Here is a 6,000-nt window from a genome sequence, read left to right as displayed (position 1 = left end):
CTGTACACATACATATCTACAGTTCCTATGCCGCACGTATATCAGCCAAGTAGGAAACCTAATGTTAAACATTTGAATCCCACCCATGTATATGTATATATATATATACACACACACACACACACACACACATTTCTCTGATATTACAGACTACGCTGTACTATACACATTTCTCTGATATTACAGAATATAATGCATATATATATATATATACATACACACACACACACACTTTTCTGATATTACAGTATACACTGCACCTAGACAGTATATCTACAGTTCTCTGATATTACAGAATACAATGCACCCATATTTATACATTTCTCTGATATCACAGTATAGCATGCACCCATATATCTACAGTTCTAAGATATTACAGAAAACAATGCACATGTGTGTGTATATATATATATATATATATATATATACACACACACACACACACACATTTCTCTGATGTTACAGAATACGATGCACCCATATATCTACAATTCTAAGATATTACAGAATACAATGCACCCATATATACACACAGTTCTCTGATATTACATAATATAATGCACCCATATATCTACATTTCTCTGATGTTACAGTATACACTGCACCTATACATTATATCTACAGTTCTCTGAGCTGATATTACAGCCTGCACACATACATATGAACTAGCACATTGCACAATGTGTTAAATATCGTTTCGAAATCTGATTTCCCATCAACACAAACTGCTTTCAATAAAGGGTAGGAGGTAAAGTTTCGTTATGAAAATGTGGGAAAATCCCAGGTATACACAGAATAAAAGGTCAACGAGGAAGCTGGGGAAACACACTTCATCCAGACTGTATGAGGAGAAGGAGTTGTGGTGAAGGCGACAGGTTATACCTTGGCACCACAAGCTGCGTTTAACATAGTAGGCTGTATGTGGTGAGGACTATGCCCAAACATCACCAGTGGAATCTTGTGAGGACTACACCTGGGAACTGGAGGGTGCAGGTGGTGAGGCTACACCTGGACATGGCAGACTACATAAGGTAAGAACTGTAACAGAGCACTGCAGGCTGAATGTGTGGAGTACTATACCTGGGCACCACTACTCTGCATGTGGTGGGAACTATATTTGGGCACCACTACTTGCATGTGGTGGGAACTATACCTGGGCACCACTACTCTGCATGTGGTGGGAACTATATCTGGGCACCACTACTCTGCATGTGGTGGGAACTATATCTGGGCACCACTATTTGCATGTGGTGGGAACTATATCTGGGCACCACTATTTGCATGTGGTGGGAACTATATCTGTGCACCACTATTTGCATGTGGTGGGAACTATATCTGGGCACCACTACTTGCATGTTGAAGACTATACCTGGGCACTACTAATTGCATGTATTGAAGACTATACCTGGGCATATTGTGAGCACTATTTCTGGGCACTGCAGGCTGCATATGATAAGGGCTATGCCAAGCCAGGAGTACTTGAGTGCAAGCCTGGCACACATAGAACGCTGCTTACCATTTACCATGGTCTGGAAGGTGGGTATATGAAGTTGTAGTCATCTTGAGGTGTCCGGGACAAGTGGCTTAATCCTAATAGAGTCCATGTTAGAGTTTGTGACTCCGGTCACTGACACTATCTGCAGCTGTAACTGTGTGAACATGCCATGGATGAAAAGCATTACCAAAATGTGTCCATGTCCCTCCTATGGGCTTTTCTAGTTGTCCGAAACTTCCGTGTTTCCACTTTCAGTTTCAAGCTTTGGAATGAATGGTGGCTGCCAGGACAGCGCTGGAGGATCACTAGCAGACTTGGGTGTGCTTAGCTTGCACTCTGGAAACAATCATGCTTTTAACCCTCCTCTTACACTGACAATTTATACTCCCTCTGGATGAAGTCCTAAGTTCATCACTCTGTTCTAGACAACTCGCATACTTTATTACAACACTGCATCCGAAAACATTCCTAATTCAACTATATTACCATTGTACCTGTTCATCAGGCATTCAGGGACCCTGGGGCGGAGTTGTCATTTCACCTGGTTTCCCCAATATTTCCTGTTTTTATCCTCCATCACCAGTTTACCTAATTGTCCTGCAATACACACACCCTGAAAAATGTGCAGCTTAGGGTTATGTTCACACTGGTGTTTTCTCTACGTTATTCTGTTTCAAAATGTTTCCATCAAAATCTCAATTGATTTTGATAAGAGGATTTTTCTGATGGCAAGTGCAATCACATTGCATGCCACACTATTCTACAAAATCATAAACCTGGCATTCCCTTATTTTAACCATTAAAGTCAACGCCGATACAAATGAAAGGTGTCGATTCTATTTTGATCCTTTAGAAACGTAAGCGTGACTAGTGTGAACATGTACATACTGCTTCTCTGTGTGCAGTTTTCTCCCCCCCCCCTACCTCACTGACGAACACTTTCAGGACTGTTAGAGGCCCGCCCCCGGCTGCTGCCAGTATGAGATCCTGGGACTGTGAGATGAGGAGGGGAGAGGGGTGGCTGGAGGTAAATGGAAGGGGGTAGAAGTGACCAGAGAGGAGGAAGTGATGACTGGAAGAAAAGTGTGCCACCTGCGTGAGCCCCTTATAGTACAGAGATGCATACCTTCCAACGTTTCAGAATAGGTACAATATAAGTGGCCATCGTTCCCAGTACAAGATACAGCAAATTCAGCATTACGAGAACCATCTATTGTGCTGGCCCCTTTTCCTGACACAAAAGATTGTGACAGATGCCAACCGAAGGCAGATGTCTGTCAGATATTACATTTTCTGTGTTTGATATTTTCGGTTGCTGTTTGGGTATAATAGCTCTCTCATTTAAGTCCTTCTCGACTGCCCACTGTCTTTTTACGGCAGGAGGTGCAGGTCCAGAATCTACAGCGACGTCTTTTGGCATCGCTGTAGAAAAGGCCAATGAGAGCTCATTCTCGAAGTAGGAACTGTAACTAACATCTCCCGAACTTAGAGAAGTCTAGTAAATACAGCTGGGATCGAAAGAAACTATAACCCCAGCTGTTTGAGAGTATGTTCACACGCACTAATTACGGACGTAATTCGGGCGTTTTTGCCCTGAATTACGTCCGAAAATAGCGCCTCAATAGCGCTGACAAACATCTGCCCATTGAAAGCAATGGGCAGACGTTTGTCTGTTCACACGAGGCGTAATTTACGCGCCGCTGTCAAATGACGGCGCGTAAATAGACGCCCGCGTCAAAGAAGTGACCTGTCACTTCTTTGGGCGTAATTGGAGCCGTTATTCATTGACTCCAATGAATAGCAGTGCCAATTACGTCCGTAATGGACGCGGCGTTCAAGCGCCTGCACATGCCGTTACGGCTGAAATTACGGGGATGTTTCAGCCTGAAAACATCCCCGTAATTTCTGCCGTTACGGACGCCCTCGTGTGAACATACCCTAACCCTTTTAATTGTCGCGGTCTGTGACAGCGGCATTATCAAAGGGAACTCCCCTGTTCAATCGAAAGGACCCCAGGGCTGTCTGTTCTGTAAGTCTGCTGTTAGGGCACACTATGTGTCATGGTGACACAGTTTAATGTATTAGTATACAGGAGTATGCTAATACATTGTAGGTAAAAAATAATGTTGTTAAAAAGTCTCTTCATGGGATTAAAATAAAAAATTGTAACCAAAAAAACTAATAAAAAAGAAATGTCCAAAATGTCATTATTTAGCATAAAATATGTTAGATTGCCCATACATTACATAAAAACAAAAAAGCTACACATATTAGGTATCTACACGACCGTAATAACCTGAAGAATTCATTAAAGAGGTTATTTAGTGTGAAACGTGAACGGGATTATGCCGCAAAAATAAATGTAACTTACACAGTAAAGTTTTTGTGACCCCAAACTGCGCACAAAAAATATACAATTTATCCCGCATAAAACTAGGCCTCATACAGCAACGTCAATAAAAAAAATAAGACCGTTGTGGCTGCGGAAAGGCAGAGAAGCAAAACAAAAAAATTAGCTGGTCAATAAGGCCTTTTAAGAGCCAACATGAACATTGTGTCCATTCTCTTTAATATCAAATAAAGCCAGTAAATGGAAATGTTCTTGTTTACATTCAGAGGACTTCGTTCTACTGTCCACCGGATATAGCAGTGTAGGAAAGAGCTATCAGCCTGGAGCAAAGACAGAGATTTGAGCTGCTGCTGTTCAGCTCAGAGGATTTCCTGCACTGATACAGTGTAACAAACTTGAGCTCTATACACCGTATTAGTAAATGTGCCCTAATATATAATTAACAAGTTGCATATATTTATTATACAGTGTTAGGGCTTATTCAGACGAACGGGATATACGTCCGTGCAACGCACGTGATTTTCACACGCGTTGCGCGGATCTACATTAGTCTATGGGGCCGTGCAGACATGTGCGTGATTTTTACTCAGCGTTGGTCCGCTGCTTAAAAGTCAGGACATGTCCGTTCTTTGAGCGTTTTTCGCGCATCACGCACCCATTGAAATCAATGGGTGCGTGAAAACCATGCATGTTACACGGAAGCACTTCCGTGCAAACAGCTTGATTCGCGCATTAGCTGTCAAAAGGATGAATGAAAACAGAAAAGCACCACGTGCTTTTCTGTTTACAAACATCCAAATGGAGTGTCATAATGATGGCGGCTGCGCGAAAACCACGCAGCCATGCATTATATGATGCTGCCACACGGAGCTGTCAAGTGTCTTTTGCGCAGGCAAAATGCAGCGTTTTTTGCGTGCGCAAAAGGCACACGCTCGTGTGAATCCAGCCTTATGGTAAATACAGCCACAAATGATCTGTCATAGAAACATATCAGAAGGCCACATTGGTGGAATTTGTGAGCTCAGACCAACAGTGATTTCCAAAATGATGGGAGGGCAAAAACCCTTTTGACCCTGCTCTTATGTTGCAGCAGGGCTTTAGGCTGTGTTCACACAGGGCGAATACGCTGCGTAAAAGTACACATTATATCCGCCCTGGTCCCTGCTGGGAATTTCTTCCCAAAAAAACCCCACCAAATTGTGCTGCAGTTTTTTGGTTGGAATGTCCTCTGCGGAAAACAGCAGGTAAAAAAAAAAAAGCCTATACTTACCTGTCGTCATGGTGAAGTGTCCCTCTGATGTCCTGCAGCCCGACCTCCTTGGATGCCGTTTCATCCCATGTGACTTCCGTAGACTGTGATTGGCTGCAGCAGTCACATAGGATGAAACCTCATCTCTGGAGGCCGGGCTGGACACAGAAGCATGGAGATCTGGGTAACTATATATTTTTTTCTTATGAGTTGCGATTTATTTATTTTTTTTTCCCGCAAAATCACAACTTTTCTGCTGCAAAAATGTAAATATCTGCTATTTGTTACAGGTTTTAACTCCCCATAGAATTCAATGGGAAAAACTCGCAAAAGGAAAGCAGCAATTCCGAAGCATAAATGAACATGCTGCGCATTAAGGCCTCAAGCACACGACCGTAATTTTTATGGATCTGTAATAAATGCGGATAAAAATACTGATCCATTAATTTCTTTGTCCCACGGATACCTTCCAGTATTTTTGTGTGTAAGTGTCCAGGCCGTATAAATGACAAACAAAAAAATAGAGCATGTCCTATTTTTTTAATTTGCGGACCGTGGTCCTATACTTTATAAAGGGACCACGGCCCGCAAATGGCGTGACAGTCCATGGCCGTCTGTTCCTGTATTCACGGACCGTGCAGATGTCTACGGCTGTGTGCATGAGGCCTAAAAATGCACACCACAGGTTAATTTCTGAAAAGTTTTTTGGCGCATTTTTTACACAACGTGTGGATGAGATTTGTTCATATCTCATCCTCTCTGCTGCTACTGTACTAGCTGCGAATTTTCTAAAATGAAATCCGTTGCGGATTTGTGTGGACATTGTTGAATGTGTTTGGCAAACTATGGATATTCATTAGGCCTCATTCACACATTGCAGATATGATCAGTATTTTGCTTCAGTAT

The 6,000-nt window shown here is 42.5% G+C and overlaps 1 long non-coding RNA gene across 1 annotated transcript in view; it reads left to right on the top strand.

Annotated features, from left to right (window-relative positions):
• Nucleotides 1-854: 854 nt before the first annotated feature.
• Nucleotides 855-6,000, top strand: part of LOC142652522 (uncharacterized) — a 165,270-nt gene continuing 160,124 nt past the window's right edge. The window contains exon 1 of the long non-coding RNA XR_012847866.1: nt 855-1,031. This is a non-coding gene — a long non-coding RNA (uncharacterized LOC142652522). The remainder of the gene's footprint in view (nt 1,032-6,000) is intronic.

The sequence above is a fragment of the Rhinoderma darwinii genome, chromosome 5 (genome assembly GCF_050947455.1).
Source record: "Rhinoderma darwinii isolate aRhiDar2 chromosome 5, aRhiDar2.hap1, whole genome shotgun sequence".
In the NCBI taxonomy this organism is placed as follows: Eukaryota; Metazoa; Chordata; class Amphibia; order Anura; family Rhinodermatidae; genus Rhinoderma; species Rhinoderma darwinii.
This window is presented reverse-complemented; position numbering and strand designations above follow the sequence as displayed.